This window comes from Molossus molossus, unplaced genomic scaffold (assembly GCF_014108415.1).
Source record: "Molossus molossus isolate mMolMol1 unplaced genomic scaffold, mMolMol1.p scaffold_m16_p_3, whole genome shotgun sequence".
NCBI classification, from domain to species: Eukaryota; Metazoa; Chordata; class Mammalia; order Chiroptera; family Molossidae; genus Molossus; species Molossus molossus.
Genome location: NW_023425366.1, coordinates 1077759 through 1101460, shown reverse-complemented (window position 1 = coordinate 1101460; position 23702 = coordinate 1077759). Strand labels below are relative to the sequence as shown.

At 55.0% G+C, this 23702-nt stretch overlaps 1 protein-coding gene across 2 annotated transcripts in view; it reads left to right on the top strand.

Moving 5' to 3' along the window:
* Positions 1-689: 689 nt before the first annotated feature.
* MAP3K1 (mitogen-activated protein kinase kinase kinase 1) overlaps positions 690-23702 on the top strand; it is a 69329-nt gene continuing 46316 nt past the window's right edge. The window contains exon 1 of one of the 2 annotated variants that reach the window (XM_036280256.1): positions 690-794. The gene's annotated coding sequence lies outside the window, so the exon portion shown is untranslated. Of the gene's footprint in view, positions 795-1980; positions 2031-23702 lie in introns of those variants that run through there. The other variant, XM_036280257.1, reaches the window with a different exon arrangement.

The following is a 23702-nucleotide window of genomic DNA, read 5'->3' as shown; positions in this document are numbered from 1 at the left end:
GGTGGGAGAGCCGGGCAGTGTGGCATTTGTCACGCCTGTCACTTGGTTCCCTTTTCATCACTAAAAACAAAAAAAGAGGCAAAAGGGACTGTTTTGCTGGAATCCCTTCTACTTTGCTACTCTGGCCAAACGGCAGAATTTTTAAAGCTAAGGCATCCACTTCCTTTTCTTTCGGTTACAGGTGCCTGGGTAGGTGCGTGCCAGTGTGAGGGGGTTTGGATTTAACAGGAAAGAGGAAGGTATTTTCATTTAGGGCTTGGTGGGCGGGGCCATCCGGGAAGACCCGGGCAATAACTACTCTGGTTTGGACGATACACATGGCTACCAGTAGAAAAGCGTGTAATTACAGCCTACACGTGGACTGAAAATATTAACAGATTTACCTGAGCTTCCAAAGCTCGCCCGTCGGATGTGGACCGAACAGTGCCTCTGGCAGGGCGCTCGCACAGGAAGCTCGGGGAACGGGCGTCTAGAAAACCCCTGGGCGCCCCGTCCTCCTTGGTGAACACTTACCCGGGGAAGGAGCTGCCCTAGATCAATTCCAAGAAGTCAGAGGGCGGTTCTGCAGCCGTTTGGACTCTGGTCTTAGTCCTCCAGGAGGAACAGAGCGCCGTCCTCGCGGCTCAGGAGGGGGCCCGCCCCACCGTCTCGGGGCTTCGCGGTGCCGGGTCACGCTGCCTCGCGTGGGTGGCGGAAGGGTTCCCGTCGCCCACACGGCGGCTGGGGGGTTGGAGCGAGACGTGAACTCGACGCGGCGGCTCCACAAGCCCGAAGAAGGTCAGAACCATTACCAGGTAAACGTGCGTTTTCACTGCAAAGCACCTTGGGGCCCCGCCCAGGGGCCGGAGGGTCGGCCCGCGGGGTGGGGACGGGGCGCAGGGACGTGCTGGTCCGGGCGTCGGAAAACCTGGCCGCGGGGACCCGGAGCACCTCCGGCTCTCTGGTCCCTCCCCAGGCGCGCAGCGGGCGGCCCTGCGCCCCGGGGCCGGGCACACCCGAGCAGGTGTCTCCAGCCGAGCGCGGGGTCGGGTCCCAGACTCAGGGCTTCAGCTGGGGAACAGCCGCCCCCAGGACGCTGCGAAGTTTTATTTGCAGCACGAGGGGGCGTGTAGGGGGAGCGAGCGGAAGATTCGAAAAGCTGGGAAAACACTTTATTTCTTTGGTCGCGGCAGCGTGTCCGCGGGACGTTAGGTCGCGTCCGGCGGGGTGGGGGTGGGGGTGGTCCGTGGCGGCTCCCCGACGCCCAGGGCAGGTGACAACTGTGAGCGCGGTCGCCGGAGTCCCCTGCACGGAGCGCACGCCGGCACCCGAGCTGCAGTCCGCTGGGGAGCGCGCCCGCCGAGGCCCCTCCTGTCGCAGGGGCGGCGGGACCACCTGGCGGCGGCGCACACGGCGTCCCCCTACCTGCGGCCCGTTTCCCCTCCCGGCGTCCCCGCCCCCGGCCCCGGCGTCCCCGGCCCCCATCCTTGCCCCACCCCCGCGCGCGTGCGTCCCCTCCACCTGCGGCCCGGACCCCCGGGCCCGTGTCCCCGCCCCCGAGGTCCCGCCCTCGCGCGCGTGCGTCCAGGCCCGGCGGCCGCGCTCCCGCATTGCGCAGGCGGCCTACGCTCCCCCGCCCGCCCCCCGGGCGTCCCCGCCCCTCCCCCCGCCCCTCCCTCCGCCCGGCGGACGCGGCCGCGACAGAAAATGGCGGCGGCGGCGGGGACTCGCGCGTCGTCGTCGGGACTCGCGGGCGCGGAGGCGGGCGGGGGGTCCCTGCAGCCGGGCGGGGGCCGCGAGCGGGCGGACTGGCGGCGGCGGCAGCTGCGCAAAGTGCGGAGCGTGGAGCTGGACCCACCGCCCGCGCCGCCGTCCCCGTCCCGGTCCCCGTCGCCCGAGCCCGCGGGCGGCAGCTCTGCGCAGCCGGTGCCCGAGCCGCCGCCCCCCGGAGCCGCGAGCCGCGCCGGCGCCCACGCCCCCGAGCCGGGGGACAGCAGCGACCCGGGCGCCGCGGGGACGGAGCCCGCGGAGCCGCCTCCTGCAGCCGCCGGGTGAGCAGCGGGCGGGACGGGGGCGCGGGCGCGGGGAAGGGAGCGCTCCGACCCCGGGGACCCGGTCTGTGATTGTTCGCGGCCGTGTGACAGGCGTGCGCGGGGGCCGCGGGGACCCTCCGCCGGGCGCAGGGCGAGCGGCGAGGCCCGCGGCCGTGACAGCGGGTCCCGGGCAGGTGCGGGCCCGGGCCTCGGGGGCGGCTCTCGGGCGCCTGCCACGGCCGCGGGTCGGCCTCGTCCGGGCGCGGGGCGCCGTGCTCCGGGGACGCGGCTGCAGCACGAGGACCGCAGTGACTTCTGTTGGCAGTTTGCGCAGGGCCTTCGTGTCCTGGCGGCGGCCGCGGTCCCCGCAGCCCCGGGCGAGGCTGGGGCCCCGCTCCGCACGCCGACCCCGGGCCGGCGCAGCCGCTGGGGCGGGTCCGCGGGGCGAGGGGCTCACACCTGCGGGTCGCGCCGGACGCATTTTCCTGCGAAAGGGCCCTGTTTTCGGTGTGACAGCGGTCATCCGTGGTTTACGAAATCTGACCAGTGTATGCAGAGCACAGTCGGGGGGGGGTGGGTGGAGGAGCTGGAAGTGTTTCTGTGCCGGTCACCCGCTGCCCTGTGCAGTTCCTGACCTTTATTCGGAGTGTTTCCAAGACTGTCCACACTGCAATTTGGGGCTTCGGTTAATTTTCTAAAGTGATTTGGCACTTTAAAAAAACTTGATTCCTTATTTGTTTAAAACCGCAGTGTATGACTTGGAAGTCGCCCCCTCCCCCCACATACACACCCTAAAAAATACGCTCCCCGCCTCGCCCTGGCTGCACGGGGAGACGCTCCTGGCCGATGGTTTTCTGCGAGCTTTCGCAGCTCGGTCTGGCTGGGGCTGTTTCTGCTCGCCTGCTGCTGGGCGCCCGCTGCAACTTCACAGCGTACCCCTTTGAAAGTGATGGTTGCTGCGGATGAGTTCCAGATACAGGAGGAAACCCCGAATTCGCTGAGTTCACTGTACCTGTTCTTGTGAGAACACCCTTTCGGATGCGGCGGGTAGTTCAGCAGTGTCAGCATCTGGCCTGAACCGGCCGTGAGCACAGAGGCCGCAGTAGAAGCATGTGCAGAAGTGGGTTAGTGTGGTCTCGCTGCAGAATGAGCCTCCTGCAGCCCAGGCAGGTAAATCCCGGGCTGCTAGGCGTCCATGTTTAACTTCTGCATTTCTTAATCTAGGTCTGCCCCGTTTTTGTCTCAAGAGCACGGTGTGTGAAATAATGGCCTAGTCAGCACAACTGATTTTTTAAAATGAATTTCACTAGCTGGAATGCTAGTTTGTTCACCCCAAATGTCATACCTAAAGATTTTATTTATGGTAAAAGATTTATTCTCCAGCTTTTGAAATACAGTGAACCCCCCCCCCACCACCACCATTTCCTTGTCAGTAGGGTTGAAATTTGTTTGAATCTGTTGATATCAACACTTTCATTATAAGCTGTTCAATAAAATCCCAGTTGAACTCTACGTTTTAATTTTCTTGACAATAGTTACATTCATACTTCAGGAAGAAAACCAAACAGATTTTGAACTAGTGTTACGTTTCAGTAGTATTGTGGGTCTGGGACCCCTCTTTCTACAGAGAAGCCTATGATATTTTATTTCAAAATTCCCTTCTGTTTTTTTGTCGTTGGATGTAGAAATTGAAAGCATAGAAAATACGTCTGTGAAGTATAAATTATGTAAATAATACTCGTGTTAAAAATAGAAGATTTTAAGTCTGTCCCTCTTCTTCAGGGTCATAACTGAAGTCAGTGAAAGCCCTGTGCCTGTATGTGGCGCCCAAGGGTTTGGAATTTTTCCTTATATTGCAGAATTAGGGGCTTTTTCTTCCTCCTTACCGTCTTTGAAGAAAAATTACAGTGTTACTCTCCATTGAACAGGCTATTGTAAGTTTGGTAGATACAGTTACTCCTTCCTATTTTTGTAACTTAAAAAAGCCTGGCTATCACTTTGCTGGCCCCGTGAAAGAACAAGATATCTGAACTTGTTAATGCTGGTTTTTGTTTTAAAACTGAAGCCGGTTCATAGGCTGCTTTTATACCGCTTACAGCGCTCAGCTTTTACTTCCTGTCAGAAGCTGCTAGGCTAAAAATATAACATAGTGGGGGGGTTTTTGTTTTCTTTTGACTAGAGGAGGTATAGGAACATTATTACCTAAAACTATTTTTTTTAAAAATTAAGTTGGTAACTTTATAGAACAATAGAGGTAGTTACATAAGTTAATCTTATATGAATTTGTAAGTTTTGTAGCTATGAATTGTCTCCGAGTTCCATTTTAAATCAGGTAAGAGAATTAATGCATTCTTCAGAGATTAACCTTATTAAATATAATTCTGAAAGAGAAATATGAGAGCTAGAATTGTTGCCAACTTTTGTTTTCTTTTCATATCTGATTTTGGCAAGGGTGACTGGTTAACCAGCATTCCTTAACATATGATTTCCAATACACCATAATAACTCCATTTTGTTGGATACAGAAAGCAGGAAGCGGCCCTGTCCGGAGACACTGCCTCGCCTCTCCTGTCGCACCTCCATACGCTGCCTGTTTTAGAAATGGTCGCTGACTTGTCGACCTGAAGGTTGCAAAACGTGAAAGACAAAAAAAAAAAAAAAAGGGTGTTCTTTGCTTCCAACAAGAGCAAAAGAACCAGCTACAGCTTGCCCAGGCCGCCTGTGATCGGCCCTTGCTGGCTGTGAGCATTCCAGAGGTGACTGGGTGGCCTGGCGGTTCCCCCGACAGGACGGGGTCCCCTGGGGGTGGATGGGCATTCACAAGTGCTCCGAGTTGGAAATCACAACCTCTGCATTTTGTAACCCGTTTTTCCGGGTGAGGAGGCATTCCCTGTGAGACGGGGCCGGGGGAAGGCAGGGAGCGGGGAGACCGTCGGCAGGGCCGCCTGGCGCTGCGGGCCTCTCACCTGCACAGCCTGCTGCTCTCCATAGACCAGGTCTGTCCTTCGAGCCGCCGTTCTCAGCCTGACCTCCTTGATACCTACGTCAAAAGCTGGCGCTGCTGAGCAGTGGAAGTGGGTGGGGGATTAATGGGAGGGCTTGGGCAAGGGAGTAAACCCAGGTTGTCTTTGAGAAGCACTTGAACACTTTGCACCATGAAAGAAAGAACGAGGAACAGTCTGAAAGCAAATGGCTCGTTGCAAAGCACCGAGATGGGCCCGTGGTCTTGTCGTCGCAAGAAGAGGGTTTTAGCTGTGGCTGAGGCGTGTGTTCTGAGCATAAAGGGATGTTTAGATTCCTTTTCCGTGGTCACCTTCCTTGCCTACCACGTGTCAGCACCGCCACCCTGCAGGGCTCACGGTGCCTGTCTTTGAGAGGAGGAAGCGTTAGCTAAGCTAGAGCTGTGCTCACACAGCCCGAAGACAGCCAGGACTCCGACTCCAGCGCGGCCGACCGCACAGGCCGCTTTTCGGCCCGCTCCCTGCTACCTCCGTTTCTTTTATAATTAATCTTTGAACTCATTGATGACTGTTCAAGGAGGAAGTTGTTCTGTAATAAACCGATAGGCTTCTCCCCAGTGCCTTTGTCTCCTGATATGTAGATAAACCGGCGCGCTCTGTAACCCGGCCTCGTACATGTGATACAAGTAAACTACTTAGCTCGTCATCACCTCCTGTCAGGCAAGGGAGGAATTGATTGGAGCCGAGTGCTTCGTGCATGTCTTGATCTGTGCTTGATCTGTGTTAAGTCCTAAGTGGGAGAAATGAACACCCCTCCCTCACTCACCTTCATCATCCCACGTGGAGGGGACTGTCCCCATGCGGCTAGCCCTGTGCCCTGGGGACTGTCTCAGACTTCATTCACCCAGCGTCTGTGGGCCTGCACAAGGCTGGGGTCTGTGTGGGGGAGGAGAGGATTATCAGTCACAGCCCGGTGTAGGTCGCAGGACAAACGTGTCACAACACCACGCGAGCTGTGGTGATACAAGAGGCCCCAGATTAACCCCGAGTGCTCGGCATCTCGCCCCCAGCGGTCCACGCTGTGTCTGTGGTGCCCCTGACTCCCAGGGCCCAGCTGTGTTCCCAGGGTGGTGGCTGAGGGTGGCAGCCTTGTTCCTCTTTCGGCTTGTCGCCTGGTCGGCGGGTGTTTGCTCTTTGCCTCTGGTCTTTCCTTTTTCTTAGGACGGATGTGTGTCGGAGTGTTTCCATTTCCACAGTAATGAAAAAGGGCTGTTGATACAGATGATTTTCAATCAACTTCTGCCCACGCTCTTCAGTGAACAGGAATATGTATGAAACTGCAAATGCAGGTGGGGCTCTTTTCTCCCCCTGCTTGAAAGAGAAAATAAAAGTGGGGACATGGGGAACAAGAAACTCAGTGTTGGCCAGTGCTGGTTTGGAAATTCAGCCTTTCTCTGTAGAAACAGGGACTGCTGGTTAAGAAAACAACAGGAGGAAACGTAAAATGTGCTCTCGGGCGTAAGATAACCGGAGGTGGCCGGTGGCCTGGACTGCACATCACACTGGCTTCGGTGGGCTTGGAATGGAAGAGGTGCTGGGCTCGGTGGTTGAGTCCTCCGGATACCAGCCTGGTTAGTTCGGCTTAATAGATGGAGCTGTGGGGTCAGGACCTGTTAAGTTATTAAGACCCAGCAAGTGCGTTTTCCTAAAAGTACCATGTGTCCCCAGGGGTTGTGAATGAGACCATCAGACCTCTTGGATGCTGGCGGAAGTCCCTGAGGCTTCCACAGGGCTGTAGTACGTGAGTCAACTCGGTTTATCACAAGTAACCATGATGATGGGAGTATGCTCCAGGGAGGGCAGACACTGGGCTGCTGGACGGTAGGCGGAGGCTTCTTCCCTGACTGCAGAGATGTGATCATTACCTTTCTCGAGTGCCCAAATAATCATTTAACTGATATAGTATCAAATAGTAATCTTCAAACTGGTCTTACAGCATTCTGCGTCCTAACTACCAGTTGTTAACAGACGAGGAACTCTGATTCTTTTTACCTCCCAGGAGGGTGTCTGGCCCCTGTGAGTGGTATTCAGTGCCCGTGAATGGAAGGATGAAGAAATTACTTTTTCTCAAGGTGGTTATTTTTAAATTAGTGTATCAGAAGATTACAATAACTTACAATGATTGTGGTCCAGCTTAAGGTACATCTTGAAGGTGAGAACTGTTTCTTTATGAGTTTTGTACCTCACTTGCTATTTAGTAGCAGTGGTCAGTGTTTAACAAACAGGAGTTGCTAATGTTGACTAATTTTATATCATGTAAAACTAAGTGTTGTTACAAAGTAGTTGGAGCCGTGCTCAAACTGCCAACTATTGAGGAGATCGCGATTCTAATATTTGCAAGTGTCTGGTTGTGGGGCTGGTGGGTAAGCCCTCCTGATTTTGTGAACCCTGACAATTCTTCCTCCATGGCCCACCGTCATCCTCTTGAATATTAATATTAGAAGGACCTCAGGGTGTCCCAAGGCTTCTGTCTGTCTGCTCTGCCCCAGCACTGTTCTCATGAATGCCTTTAGATCACTTATTGGCCTTTCGCAGATGATTGCAGAGTTTATTTCTCTAGCCAGGACTTTTCTCGATGCACTGCATGACACATTGATGCTCAGGTATCTGAAGCTGAGGTTAGCATTTCCCTGCACCTGGTCCCACTGGCATGTTCCTTGCTTGTGAAATGGCAGAACCAGGACCTAAGTGTTATCTTGAGACCCCCCCTCGGATGCGATCCCTCACCGGAGGCTTCCGTGGTCTCTCACGTGGACGAATGTGTTGTATTCCAACTGGTTCCTTGTCCCTTCTTCCTCCCTTCCAGCCTGTTCTCCATGTTTCTGTGGCCAGCGTGATCATTTAAAACTGTAAATCTGACCATAACAATTTTCCTCTGGAAAAAGAAGTAAATTTAATTTTTAAAAAATATTAATTTAAGAATTTAATTTAAAAACTTCCAAATGCTTTCTATTTGGATAAAGACCAGAGACTCTGTAACATGCCCTGTGGAATCCCCGCATGGTCTGACCCCTGTCCCCCTCTGTCTCTGACTGTGCTCCCCCCTGCCCCCTGCAGAATTGTTCTGTTTCATTTCCTCAAACTCAACACACACTGCCGGCCACAGGGCCTTTGCATGTGCCTGAGAACACTCTGCCGGGAACACTGCCCATTCCCCAGTCAGCTCGTCCCTGTTCAGATTTTAGCTCGCTGAGGGGACTTTACATGTTATCTCATGCCTTTCTCAGAAGATAAGACTGAGTGGGTAGAGCCTGTGGCTGGGCAGGAACCCATCCAGCAGAATGCCTGGCACAGGCAGACACTCATTAAGTGCTTGTTGATAAACGATGAGGGTACTAGTAACATGGCAGGTTCAGCCCAGTGGATCTGTTCTTCCCCTTTGTGAGACGCGGGCAAGGACCCAGCTGAGACCAGGAGACCTGGCCAAAACCTAGACAGTGGCCGTTCCAGATTGCTGCCTGTGGTGGATCCACCAGGAGGCATCTGGTAATAGACGCGGCAGGGGCCTCCAGCGAGGCAGGGCGAACAGCCCCACTGCGTGGCGACCCGCACAGAGGAGAGGGCTTTGCTGTGTGTGTGTGTGTGTGTGTGTGTGTGTGTACACGTACACGAATAAATGTGCACCGAAAGGTGTTATGCATTAATACAATGATTCCTTATTTCACGTTCTCAGAATGTATGTAAACTTGAGATACCACGTTTAGGGTTCTTGTCCTAATAACTGTACTTCGTCCGGAATGTATCAGTTTGTTATTGATGATAGTTCCACTTGGGGTGAGCAGAAGTTACATTTGCATTAAAGGAGACAGTCTCTGGGCAAGAGCTCCCTGAGGTTTCAGGAGCCAAAGAAGAGCCAGGGCCCACGTAACAGAACACGTCTTCAAGCTCACGGCGGTAACTGAGCCCTGCAGCCGCCCTTATCTGGAGCGGGCTTCAGCGCGGAGCACTGGGGGAAGGTCCTGACCGCCAACGCCGGTAACAAAATCTGGGCTTTGAAGCTCTTTGGTTTTACACCTAGGAGAGTCCAAGGACGATGGCTCAGGAATCGCTGACTTATTTAAGGTATCACTCCTGCCGTCTTCCCGTGTGGCGGCTGCCGGTTGGCATGAGCCAGCGAGAAGGGCCAGGCTCCCGAGCCACCAGGAGGGGGAGAGGACGTCACATGCTGCAGTCGGGGGCCACCTGGTGTTGGGACTCAGTTCACAAACCTGCAGTGCTCCCGGCTCGACATTTATGACACGACAGCACGTTCTGGCACTGCCTTTTGGACATCAGCTTCCTTCTTTGCAGAGTGAGTGTGATCAAGTTGACATGATTGTTTTTCATGGCGGTTGTGGCTCATTATTCCAGGATTGTCCTGTTTCTCTGTCCTCGGTGAACTAACGTTAGGAAGCTCGCAATACACGGAGGGAGGTTTCCATCCAGGAGAGCTGGAGAGAGTATTTTGATCCTTAACGAGGTCAACGTCTAAATTACTGCAAGGGTTAGTCCTGGAGCCCCGATGACACTGAATAAATGCACTTTCTTTAGAATTCCACAAAATTGGATGCTGCTCATTAGAAACGTCTTTTGGGTTGTTTATGTGGGGACGTGTTTTTTGCTTTATTTGTTCGCCATTGTGTACTCTGCAATTTCTTTAAAATACTTCATAGGTGATCACCACCAATAGACCGACTTTCTCCTGCCTGACCGTGAGGAGTCAGGCAGTGAATTTCAGCTTTGTCACACTGACCCAGTGTTTTAATTAGCGTGGGGTTTCTGGTTTAATAAGGTGCTACTTGCGAAAGCTTGTTACTGTTCACGCTCGGAAATGACAGATGTTCGGAAACAGGCGTTTCTCTCTGTTTCCCTCCTTCAGAATAATTGCCCACATCTGTTACTCGTTTTCGGGATTTGTGTTGGTATTCTCAAATTCTTCTCGGGCAATACATCACATTATTTTTATTGAACCTTAGATTTTTTTTAGGATGTAACAGATTACTGTAGATATTAATGTTTCTGGAAAAGTTTTAGTGTTTTCATGTAAGTTTATTTTGAATTTTGAAACTATGTTTCGGTCACCCTGGTGCGCTGACACCTCCACGCAGTTGCACAAGTCATTGTGTGTGGGGCTTGGAGTTTATGGAATTGAACCTCTGTGATGAAATGATCAGTCCTAAAAGTAACAGAACAATTTTTTTTTTTTAATCTTCACCCAAAGATATTTTTCCATTGATTTTTTTTTTAGAGAGAGTGGAAGGAAGGGAAGGGGTGGGGAGAGAGAGAGACATCAGTGTGAGAGAGACACTTCTATTGGTTGCCTCCCATACGACCCCAATGGGGGCCAGCGGTTGAACCTGCAACCCAGGTACGTGTTCTTGACCAGGAATCGAACCCCTGACCCTTTGGTCTGAGGGTCAGTGGGGCAGTTTTCCCCACTTCTGTGTTGTGACTCAGTGATATCAGTGATTCTATTTTTCTTTCACTTTTCTGTGTTGGGTCTAGAAAGTGAAGGGCACAGGCACTGAGTTCCAGTCGCTCGGCCATGTCCGTGGGGGGCTGGGACCGTCGGGTCTCCTGAGCTGGAGCTGAGGTGCTCCTGCAGGGCGTGAGGGCTGGTGTCTGGGTCCTGACTCAGTCGTGTGAATGGGGAGCTGTGTGAGGAAGAGCTGTTACTACTTCCTCCTGAACAGTTACAAAAACACCCATCAGGGTTTTCTAATAGTGTCTTTGTAGGTTTTTAAAAATGCTTTCATCTTTGATCCAGCTGAAATTTCCAGGCACCGCAGGGCTCTGACTGACTTTCTCCAAATAACTAGCGAAGTGCCCCAGCACTGTTTGTGGATTAAAAGTAGCCCCTTTATCACATAGAAAGTTTTCAAATATTTGGAAGTTTCCAAATACGTCTCTTTCAGATCTTTCTCTTTTTTTCCACCGTGGGCCTCAATTCCTGCACAAGCACATCCAGAGAGGAAGAGGAGGTCATTGCGGAGAGGGAGGCTGTGCGGGGGGCGCTCAGCTGCACCTTCCTCACTTATTCTCACTGGTGTTTAATACGTGGCCGGGGCGTCCGGGCTTCAGTGACGGAGCCCTGAGTGCAGCTTCTCTCCAGGAGGGTCAGCCCGCCGGGCACTGCAGATCCGGCCGCGGGGTGCCCACCGGTCCTCCCGGCCCCTCCGGCTTCCTCCGCTCTGCTCCTGCTGGCCCTGGGGCCCTCCCACAGCCGCAGCCCAGGGTCAGGCCTCTGCGGCCTCGTCCCTTCTTTCTCCGTGTGCCCTGGCTGTTCTCTGGGACACTCACTGTCTCCGCTGTGAGCCCCGTGTCCCCTGCTCCCTGTGCAGTAAAGAACCCCGGCCGTCTGCTCCGGGTGAATCTGGCTGTTAGCGGCCGGCCCTGCCTGAGCTCCAAGCTCTCCTTCCAGGCCCCTCTGCAGTGGACGCCTTCCACTTGCGACCTTCTGAGTCCCGCCGCCACGTGGACCACGCCTTCCTGAAGGACCTGTTTGCAAAGAGTCTTTGTACAGTTGACATCGTAGTAAGCTGAGTCAGCTTTTCCAGTTCGCATTAAAACTTCAAGGGTGCAGTCTCAGGACAATATTTCGGTGCCAAACAGCGTATGGCTGTCACCGAGAATAATCCAGGGCCATCTCAGCGTGGAACACGCGTGCTGAGTGCTTCAGGCACCAAGCTGGACCCTGGCCCGGCTTGTTCGGCCCAGGGATCCCAGCAGCTGCCCGGCCCCGAGGGCAGGCCCAGGGAGCTGGCGGAGGGGCTGCAGGGGGTAAGCACGTCGGTGCCAGGTGACTGCTGGTCAGGCGGAGGGGCACCTGCCCGTGTACATGCCCATCGTCAGAGCTGTCGCCACTGTGGACACAGGCAGAGGCCGAGCCTCCAAGGACACCGCGCAGGCACCCAGGTGCGGGGCCCAGTGGAGGAAGCCTGTGCCGATAACCAGGTAATAGTCCACCTGATGGCAGGGCGGGCCGGCCCCAGCTTGCCGGGACGGGCGTGTGGGGGTGTTTCCCCGGAAGCTCTGCGTCTGCCGGGCCCTGAGGAATGCGGAGGAGTAGGCTGGTGAAAGGGACCTGCAGGCCAGTTTCGTGGCCTCGGGCTGAGGGCTGTGGAGAGAACCAGGCCTGCAGACTGGTGGGGGTGGAGAGCAGGGAGCCCGGAACCTGGCTGGGGACAGAACTCCGGCTCGGGTCAGAGAGCACGCGGTGCCGTGTGCCTCCTGAGCGCCCCACGGCCAGCCCCTAGATCTCCGGGCTGAGGACAGAGCAGAGCCTGTGGGCCCGTCAGGTGACCACAGTACCCTGGGAAGTGGGTCAGGAGGCCCAGAGAAGGGTGCGTCAGGGCCCGAGCGGGACGGTCTGGGCCCCGGGGTGCAGCCGTGGCCTGTGCGCTCCCAGCAGCCCCAGCGTGTCAGAGGCTCCCAGCCTGGGTCCTGCGTGGGGCTCTGAGCTGCGGGTTGCATTCAAGAAGGCCCAGGCTGGGGTTGTGCGCCCAGGCCCGGCGTCACTTCCCGCCGGCGGCTCCGGGGAAGCCCCTTCGCCTCTGCCAGCCTCACTTTCTCACCTAGGAACTGGATGGGAAGCTCTCAGTAATCCAGTCCCGAGCAGGCAGCAGTGAAGACCTGCCCCGCGCACCTCTGACCACAGCCCAGGGGAGGGTGGAGGCTGAGCTCACCCTGCTGCTCCCCCAGTCTGCACAGACGGGCTCCCCGGGGCGCGGTTCACTCCCCCCACCCCCCTTGTTTTGAAATGACTACTAGACAGTGGGAGACGCACCATGCAGAACTGTGATGTAGGTGAGGCACAGATCAGGGACCTCCTCACGGGGGACCCAGCGCCACCTCCGGAGCCTCCTTTCCATCCGCGAAAAGAAGAGGTGCTTGCGCAGTGTCCTGGTCCCCTCAAGCTCTAGCTGCTTCCCAGATATTTAATTTGAAAAGAATTTCTTGTGGCGAAATTTGGTTGTAATGTTTTAAACAATTTGTTTTTTGAACTTGCACACTTGTGGAATTTTTAACCTGGGTACCAACCATCAGGTAAATACTCATTGAAAGCAGTGAAGGCCCAGAAGAGAGAAATAATATTTGTTAACTGACATTGAGTGATGAGAAAATGTATAGATGTTAAAAACAACAACAACAACACAACTCTGCTGGGAGAATGGTATTTTGCAAAGTGGGGAAAATAAATTAGGGCAAAGGAGTTAGCATGTTTGTGTTTACTAAATATACTTAGGGACCCACCTTGAAATAAGTTTAAATCTAATTTTTGGTACCTTGACCATTCAAAACTATCTTTACCCCTCCACTGTGCTTGTATAAGGAGGGGCTGTTCCCCAGGGGAAACCTCGACTAAGCAGAGCGGTCCTTTGACTTTTCCTACTGCTTTTAAAGACCTTTTCTTAAATATACCTGTTTACTTTGGTGTACATTGTTTCATCTGCTGTATACAAAGTATCCACAAAATACATTGTTTAGTGACACTCGGCTCTATCACTTTCTGACCCAGGCTGCAGAGTTCATTATATTTGGGGGTTCTTTTCACATACTTTGGGCAGAGTTGACAGTTACTGGAAAGTATGAATTTCACTGTCAGTTACTTTTTTCTCTCTCTCTCTTTACTCTAATAACTTGGGGCACAAGTCCCGGAAACTGCTGACTTCCGGGTCGATGCGGAGCAGGACTTTCTACCTGTCACTCGTGGGGGAGCCCCGCCGGCGCACGTTCACCCAGAACCCTCTGGCTCCTCGCTGTTCGTGCCCAGGAGCACACGGCCCCCGGAGGGGCTCCCGTGTGTGTCAGGTGCCTGGGGGCCACAGGGCCTGGGCCCCTCCTGCTCCCTCCCACCGAGCACTTCCTCGTCCTGCGGGGCATCAGTTACTCAGAGACTTGGGAGCACTCCCTCCGCGCTCAATTTCTTATCACGAAGACGCTGATAAGAGACGGAGCAAAGTCCTCCGGAGCCTTGGCTGCCAGCACGCTGTCCCTGCTGTGGCTGTGACCCCTGGCTGTCCATGTGTCACCAGTGAACGTGTCTCCAGTGAGTGGGCAGCTGGCCTGTGAGCCGCGCCACGCAAACTGAAACTACCCTGCGGGCTCCGAGCGAACACGTGGACGTTCCCCGCACGGCCACGGGGTGAAATAGTGCCGGCCCGAGCGCAAAGCCCTTCGAGGGCGCAGGCAACAAAGGGAAGAGGCTGATGCTCGGACGTCTCGCTCCCTCTTCTCCTTACTTCGCGGGCCAAGTCCTGGTGACAAGATACGAATCCGTTAGTGTCTGGAGTCGGCTTATCTCAGTGCAGCAACTTGCTAGGGAATGGGTTCAGAATCACACTGTGTAATGTGACACTTTCTTCTTGTTGAAGGTTCCCCAGACGCTGAATGTCACAGATTTTCATTCCTGGAAACAAATTAGAACTTTCTTGTTAAGGAGAGCATATGGTTGGCCGTGCACTGAGCCAAATGAAATTGTTCTGTTTCTTACCACCACCACCGCCTGCGCAAACACGCACATGCACACACACGCACACATGCATGCACGTGCACACACGCGCGCACACACACATGCACGCACACGCACACATATGCATGCACGTGCACACACATGCACGCGCACACACATCTTCCTGGGGGCTGTCTTCGCCCTCCATGCTGGCGCTGTTCCGGGCCTGGGGGTGCGGGCACTCAGGAGCTGTGTAGAGCCAGATCGCTGTCTCGCCTGCGCCCACGCTCTTCCCCGTCCTTCTCAGACTTTCCTAGAAACGGTCTCATTCTGTGAAGCAGTTGTTGAGCATCGACGGGGTTTGCATCTGTGATGAGATCCGCTCCCACGTCGGGTCCCCTGGCCCTTCCTTTTGTTCCCAGGCTGACTTCTTCCTCGTGCTGTTGAGCCGCCTTTGCCCACAGCATGTCGCTTCGTGCGAAGGCTCAGCACACGGACCACATTCTAGACTGGCCAGAGCCAAGGAGGCTTTACATCCGCAGGGCTGCAGCTCACCCTCCACCCGGGCTTCTCCGCCCTGGGCGCCGCCGTGACCCCGGGTGAGCCCGTGTCCGTGGAGGAGTGCCGCTTTCCATCTGTCTCACCAGTGGGAAACGTTCTGAGGAGCCAGGTCGCCTGACACCTCGAGGGTGGGGAAGCCCGGTGTGAACGCAGCAGGTGGCCTCCAAGGCTGCTCTTGCTTAACCTTTGGATGACCTTGTACGCATACTTTCAGAATTCTTTTTAATCTTCACCCAAGGATTTTTTTAATTCATTTTCAGAGTGGGTGGAGGGGTGGGAGGAGAGAAACACCAGTGTGAGAGACACACATCAATTGGTTGCATCTCACACGACCCCATCCAGGGCTGGGGACCGAACTGTACCTCATATGTGCCCTTCACTGGAATCGAACCTGCGTCTCTTTGGCCCGTGGGCTGACCCTCCACCTGCTGAGCGAACCGGCCACAGCTCCTTTTGTAGCTGTTAAGTCAGGAGATGGGTTGTTAAGTCCAGAGCGTGGACATCAGGGCTGCTACTCACTTCCGTGTCCTGGTTTTCAGTGGTCACTCGTAGTGGTGACGTTTTAGGTTGTGTTGATAGGTTTCCCGAGCCCTGTAACGGGTCACGGCTGCGTGGCGTCGACGTAGAACGCGGCCAGTGCGAACGTGAGTGCGGCTGGGCGACTGGGCTCACCCCGCCGGGGAGACAGGCCCCAGGCTGCGAGTCCAGGTGACTTTCCTGGACACGGCCCTTTGCCAGCACATGGGAGATGCACGCGGAAGGTGTGTGGACTCGTGGGAGCCTCCCCGTGTGCAGACCCTCGCCTGCCCCGTGACCGGCATCTTTCCATCCTGCAGCCGGTGGGAGTCGCTGCGGAAGTGAGCCGCCTGCCCAGCAGGGTGAAGGGCAGCGAGGCCGAGTGGGCCCCAGGACCCTCTCCCTGCACCCCACACCTCACACCTGTGTCCCACGCGACCTCCCAGGAACTGCAGGCATTTTGGAATTTATTTCTTTACAACCAAACTGGCTGTTAGGGCTCATTTTCATTGCCCACGGTTTTGAATTAAGCTCAGTTAGACCTGAGCGTTCTCTTGCTCGGCGTTTTCATTGCTGCCTGTGCCTAGTGGCGGAGCGAAGATGCTGAGACCGAAGGCTGAGACCTCAGTTCGCTCCTCCTCTTCCTGATGTCTGTTCTCGCATGCACACACACACACGCACACGCACACACGCATGCACACACACACACACGCACACGCACACGCACACACGCATGCACACACGCCTCCGAGGTGGGACTACCCGCCGCCCAGGTGTGTTCCGGGGGCATCTTCTCTGATGATGCAGAGAGCCTGGTGGCTCAGGGACAACTCCGCGGCCTCCCCGAGCCTGTCCTCCCCAAACGGGACGATCTCCGAGTCTGTGGAAAGGTCACTCGGGTAAACTGAAACCTTCTGGACCAGAGAAGTGTCTCTGCCTCACCAGCGGCTCTGGTTTTGCACTGTTTTGCTTCTCAAATTGCCACAGCGCTGTGTCTGCTGTCCCAGCAGCCATATGCAGCGTGTGCTGCTCGTGGGGACATGCGTGTGACGTCAGCGTGTGGTCACCGGCGGCTGCGTGGTGCCCTGTGTCCCAGCTCGCCGTGGGCGACTGGCAGCTGCTTTCACGGAAACTCCTGCAGAAAAGCAAGGGGTGCTGTAAGCGTGCTGGGGTTTGACAGTGTCCACGCAGCTTGGCTGTGAGGACGGTCCTGTCTGGTCACAGGTGATGCAGGTGGCGAGGACGAGATGAAGGACGGCAAGCGGTTGTGCTTTAAGAGACTTCTGTTACTAAACTCAAGAACGATTCGGCGTCAGACTCCTGGAAATGACTTTGTTGCGTGTGTTTGATTCACACACGGAGTGTAGGGAGCCGTGTGGGAAGCAGTCTGCTGTTTCAGGTCTCATCTCGCGATGGCCCAGCTCCGGGCCGAGGGCCCCTCTCTGGCCGCCGGGCTCGTGCAGGCCTGGATCTCCCACGGTTGCCCGCACTGAGGGATGAATGGATGGAGGGTCCTGCGGGCATTTTAATTCCTAGATCCATAGGCCCTGGTTCCTGTCCGCACCCCGAAAAGCTGGCGGGCTGACTCCTCCCTCTGAGGTGTGCTGGGGTTTCCTGGAACAGAGCAGGAGCCGCAGGGGAGCCTGAGGTGCTCGGGCAGGCGGCCCCCGCGAGGCCGGGGCGGGACTCTGTCCGAGGAGAAGGTGGTCAGCACAGTGTCCCTGGGCGGGACGGTCTCCACGCCGGCAGTTTCCATGTCAGAGCCCTGTGCTCTCCTCGGGGACAGGTGCCCCCTGAGAGGCCAGAGAGGATGGAGCGGGGGAGGCGGGAAAGCGTTTGGGGTTGGGTTAGGTTGGCTGTAAGGCAACGTGGGCTGACAGATGGAGACAGGAGGGCTCGCTGTGAGGGCCAGCGAACCTCTCGGAAACCCCGAGTTCCTCGGGGGGGGGGGCTCACGGGTGCACAGGAAGCCAGTCTGTGACTGCGTTGCCATGGTTACTAAATACTAGATAGCAGTTTTCTCTGTCCCGATGATTGTAGCTCTTGCTGTAACAAAACACTCATTCATTCAACAAATTGGTGAAGAATTGGCTGAATGCCAGGCCCTGGGTACCAGCAATGAGACAGAACCCCTGCTCGTGGACATGGAGTAGTACCAGGGGCTCGCGGGGCGTGCGGACCCCACTGCGTGGCTTCTGCCTTCAGGGCTCATGTTCCGACCCGGTTTAGGGCGGTAGCAAGGGCCCTGCCGACGCCCACCTTCCCCCCCACGTGCTCAGAGACTGCTTTCTGCCCGAGCCTTGGGGGGCTCTTGCTCTCCCCCCCTTCCTGTCACCTGCAGAAACACTGCCCGGGCTCCGTCCTAACTCGATCAGCGTGCGTGTCTGCCTGCTCGCCAGTCCGATTTCGATGCTGACGGCATGGGTGTGGTGACCCACCTGGGCAGGTGACCCACAAGTACTTCATCAGTTTTAAAATGATTTGTTTTTAGAAAAGTAACTTACGACCTATTTAGAAACATCCCTGTAAATATCTTGCATAACCGATGAGCTTATTGATTGGAAGGTGGTGGAGGTGATGGCCAGTATTGGCCGTCACACCGTGTATCTTGTTTCTGCCTCGGGAACAGGGCGACTGGGTATTGTCTGTGGCCGGTGTGCCGTTGGGGAATCCGGTCCCCACACAGTTCTTGGTGTTGGCACGGTGTGCGTGTGAACGTCGACGGGCGCAGGTCGTTGAGAACAGCTGCTGCAGCTCCCGGTGGACATTCGGGCCACCTGCTCAGCAAACTCCCCTTGAAGAGAAAGGACCGGAGCACCCTGGGAACAGTGGACAGGTCGGTGCAAGCCCCTGGTCTCACGGTCGCGCCGATTCGTGCGAATGTATATTTTCGTGGCATTTGTGTTTCAGCAGGAGCTGCCGCAGCACCGCTCTCGGACTCTGGGATTAGTGTGGCTGGCGTTCTAGAGAGCAGGCTGTGTCTCACGCTTCTGCCCTGGTTTCACGTGCAGTCCAGGTCTCGGGCCCTCCCGCCCAGACACCCTGTCACATTGCTTTCAGCGGGGCGTCGTCTCGGGCTTCAGCCTCTCCCCCCCCAGGCACAGGATCTTGGGGGTTTTCTCCAACACTTTTCCCATTAACCACAGGAAAATCTACAAGTGTTAACAAAACTAGAGACATGGAGAAGTTCCGCCGTTACGGAGACGTGTTTGTTTTTCCCGGAGAGGCAGGCACCGGGGCTCGGGGTCCCTAGCTTGTCTTCCTGACCGTCTCTTACCGGCGTGTGTTCTGGAGATGGAGTCTCTGAGGGGGTGTCCCAGCTCTGCCTTCCTCCAGCTTCCCTGGGCCTGGTGGTGGATACGTGGTGTACCCAGTGCCCCGGGAAGCTCATTTCATCTTAGATCTGGGGGCCTGGAGCTTCCTAGCAGCCCACCCGGTGTGAAGTGCACGCAAGTCAGGACCATCAGAATGAAGACGAGAGAGCAGCCTGGGTACGACGTCACACTTACTGTGCCACGCTCTCTGCTGGGGCAGGGACAGGACGTCAAGGCCCATCACTGCCCTCAGGGGTCTCACAGTCAGGTGTGGGGGACGGCGGTCAGGTGTGGGGGACAGGCGGTCAGGTGTGGGGGACAGGCGGTCAGATGTGGGGGACAGGCGGTCGGGTGTGGGGGACAGCGGTCGGGTGTGGGGGACAGCGGTCAGGTGTGGGGGACAGGCGGTCAGGTGTGGGGGACAGGCGGTCAGGTGTGGGGGACAGGCGGTCGGGTGTGGGGGACAGGGTTGTGGGGGGTGTGGGACAGGCGGTCAGGTGTGGGGGACAGCGGTCAGGTGTGGGGGACAGGCGGTCAGGTGGGGACAGGCGGTCAGGTGTGGGGGACAGCGGTCAGGTGTGGGGGACAGGCGGTCAGGTGGGGACAGAGGTCAGGTGTGGGGGACAGGCGGTCAGGTGTGGGGGACAGCGGTCAGGTGTGGGGGACAGGCGGTCAGGTGTGGGGGACAGCGGTCAGGTGTGGGGGACAGGCGGTCAGGTGGGGACAGGCGGTCAGGTGTGGGGGACAGGCGGTCGGGTGTGGGGGACAGGCGGTCGGGTGTGGGGGACAGGCGGTGAGGCCTTTATAACACTGGACGGAGATGGAGGGTGGAGGAAGACCCCCTCCACTGTGTTACAGGGACCGTGACTGTGACCAAGAGATATGCCTAAGGAAACTAGACACATTTTACTTTTCATGTTTGCTTCTTCTGTATACTAAACACACGTTTTATTTTTTAAAATGCTCACCCAAGGGTGAGTATCGATTGATTTCGGAGAGAGAGAAACATGATGTAAGAGACAGACATTGATCAGTTGCCTCCCAAAGTCACCCCGGCCAGGGATCGAACCGCAGCCTCCTTGGTGCACGGAAGGATGTTCTGTCTGACTGGCCACCGGGCCGGGGCCAGGCTCCCATTTCATTCGTTGTTAGCTTTGTTCCATCTCCCACTTAGAAGTTTTGAGGTGAGCGTCGGCCGGGAAGGACCGAGCCCAGGAGGTCCCAGGTAAAGGAGTATTCTCATGCACGCTGAGGACCAACGGGGCTGTCACGTTCCAAAGCAGAAATAATACATAATATATGTGTTCGTTGAATTGCCGTCACGTGCCCCATTTCTGTTCATGTTACTGCTTTAGAACCGAATTCATCAAAATTAGAACGTGGTCATGATGGGTATCTTCTGAAGCATACACCAGGCGCAGTCCTAAGTCAGAACCGGCCAGTTTATAATAAATGCAGTGATTTGATTCCACCAAGTCGTAGCTTTTGGTGCAGTGAGAGCAACTGCCATGTTGACGAGCACCTGCAGAACCCCGCTGACGCGAGGGGACATTACTGAGGCGACAGGAAGCAGTGGTCTCAGCTGGCAGAGGGCCCCTCCCCACTGACACCGCCTCCGGTCACATCCGTAAGGAACGAGCGCCACCTGCTGGCTGGAGCTGTTTCCTCCCCTCCAGCTCCCAGATGTGGTTTCACTTTGAACTCGGTTTCTGGGGCCTCTGTGCTGTAGTTCATGCCACGCAGTTCACTCCCGAGCCCCCCTCCAGTGGATTTACCAGAGGGACCCTGTGCTCCAGAACCACCGTACAGACCGGGCGATAAGCACAAGTCAGCACCCAGCACGCCTCCCGCCCTCCCGCTGTCTGCCCACTCGTGGATGTGTGGTCTGCCCACTCGTGGGTGTGTGGTCTGCCCAGTCGTGGGTGTGTGGAGCAGGTGGGCTGGAAGACCTGAAGGAGGCTGAGTGTATGACATCGGTCAGGAGCTACAGGGGAAAGCCCAGCTCCTGGGGGATGGTGCAGAGACCGCCCACCCAGCTGGGCCCCGGTCCCGTGGGGAGATGCCCCAGGTGCAGATCCACGCGCTGCCTCTGGTAACCCACGTGGAGCTCTGTGGCCGTTCTTTTTTTTTTTTTTTTTTTTTAATCCTCACCCGAGGACATTTTTCCATTTTTTGTTCAGATAGAGTGGGAGGGAGAGAGAGGAAGAGAGAGAGAGAGAGAGAAACATCGACGTGAAAGGAACACATCAAGTGGTTGCCACCCCCACAACCGACCTGGGCCGGGGACAAACTGCAACCGAGGCACGCGCCCTTAGCGGGAACCGAACCCAGGTCTCTCAGGACCGCAGGCCAATGCTCTAACCGCTGAGCCAAACCGGCCAGGGCTCTGTGGCCGTTCTTAACAAGAAGGTACTGTCTCCGGCCCTGATCAGGGTCGTACAGGAGGCCACCAATCGATGTGTTTTTCTCACATTGATGTCTCTCTGCCTCCCTCCTCCCAATCTATCTGAAGATAAGTAGAAAAATATCCTCGGATGAGGATTAAAGAAAATAAAAGTTAATAATTAATTAATGACTCATTCTGAGTACTAACCTGAAAACACAATTATTGCTGAAACATTGCTAAACTATGTTTCCTCAGCGAAGGGCTGAGGACGTGGGCACTGGCAAACACGGGTGTCGGAAGGCAAAGGTTTCGTTTGAGAATTGTACGTGACTGTGATTTGTATTTTATTGGCACATTTGCGGTGTTTTCGCTTCATTCAGTGCGAGGCGTCGATGTTGCCAGCTCTTGCCACGTGTTTAGTAGACTGTGCGGGTGGAGAGTGGTTTTCTAGAAGGAGGTGGATTGCATAGTGGGTTGATTTATATGCCATGATGTAGAGACTAACTGCACAACTCACTACGGGATGATCTTTTGTATCCAAGTCCCGAAGCAAAAAACAAAAAAGTATGCAGTGTAAAGTATTAGAATTTACTCCCTACGAAATACCTCTGGTTTTTAAATTTTTATTGAATTTATTGGGTGACATCGGTCAATGGAATCATATGTGTTTCAGGGGTACAATTCTAGAATACATCATCTGTATGGTAGTGTGTGCTCACCACCCCAAGTCGTCTCCTTCCAACATCATGTGTCCCCCCAAAACCCTCTTCTACCTGCCCCTCCCCCCTAACTCTGGTCATCACCCTGTTATTGTCTGTGTCTGTGACTTTGTTTTTTTCTTTGAACCCTTCACCTCTTTCACAAATGTCTGTCTTGTCTCACCCAGACCTGTCGAGTGTATGTCCTAAATATCAGATGTGACTAACCAAACTTAGTCACTTCTTCCGGCTTAAAGAGTAAATTGCATCTAAGAGGTCTTAAATTAAAAAAAAAAAATAGCAGTGACATCTAGTTCTCTTACTTAAATAAGGAGTATTGGCTGCATGGAAAACATAGTTTAGCAATATTTTAGCAATAATTGTGTTTTCAGATTAGTACTCAGAATGAGTCATTAGTTAATTATTAACTTTTTTTTTTAATCTTCATTCGAGGTATTTTTCTATTTATCTTCAGATAGATTGGGAGGAGGGAGGGAGAGAAACATCCATGTGAGAAAAACACATCGATTGGTTGCCTCCAGTACGACCCCGATCAGGGCCAGGGACCAGACTGCAACCAAGGGACATGCCCTTGACCGGAATTGAACTGAGACTCTTTGGTCCGTGGACGGACACTAACTGCTGAGCCAAACTGGCCGGGTTAATTCATTAATTATTAGCACAGTATCCCAGCTTCCTCCGCCTAAGAAAGCAAACCATCATCCCTGTGACACGGACGGAGGACTTCTGAGGTTACAAGACCAGGTTATGCAGAAAGCAGGCTCTGGCTGCCGAGGGGCCTTAGGATTCGGGCTGAGACGTTGTGCTGAGCCTCGGCCAGAGACCCCACACCAACCAGGCCCCCACCTCACCTTTCTGACTCCCTAGCAACACAAAATGGTTGCGCGTCTTTTAAGGAAGAGAAATTTGCCCGGCCGGTGTGGCTCAGTGGTGGAGCGTCAGCCCTGCACCAAGAGGTCGCCAGTTCGATTCCCGGTCAGGGCACATGCCCAGGTTGTGGGCCCGATCCCAAGGGGGGGCATGCAGGAGGTGGCCAGTCGATGTTCCTTCTCATCAATGTTTTTCTCTTCCTCTCCCTTCCTCTCTCTCTAAAATCAATAAAGAGAAAATATTTTTAAAATAAGGAAGCATCTGGTCAGTGTGGCTCAGTGGATTGAGCATCGTCCCATGAACTGAGGAGGTCCCTGTTCAATTTCCGGTCAGGGCACATGTCTGGGTTTCTGGCTTGATCCCCAGTGGGGGGTGTGCAGGAGGCAGCCAGTCGATGTTTCTATCTCTCCCTCTCTCTTAAAAAAAAAAAAAATCAATAAAAGCATATTTAAAAATTTTTAAAAAATGTTTAAAAAGGAAGAGAAATTTGTAGTTCAGTCATTAAAAGTAAGACTAGAAGAGTTCATGTTTTTCGTGTGAAACAACATTAAAAACCCGCGTCTTGTGGTCTCTCCTTTCTCGGGGGGACCTCGGCGGCAAGCGTTCGAGTTTTGAGAGAGGCCCTTCCCGCGGACGGCCACCATCCGGGCTCCCCCACTGTCACAGGACGGAATCCACAGGTGACTGTGGGGATGGGGTTAAGAAAGGCTCCCCGCCCGAGGATGTCACGCGGATGGGTGTTGGGAGGAGGTGTCCGGAGTTAGCGGCTACGGCGAGTTTGGCGAATTTGCGGCCGGCTGAGCTGTTGCTGACATTCGTGGCTGTACGTGGCTGTAGTGAGCGACTCCTGTCCGCCCCAGACAGCCCCAAAGAG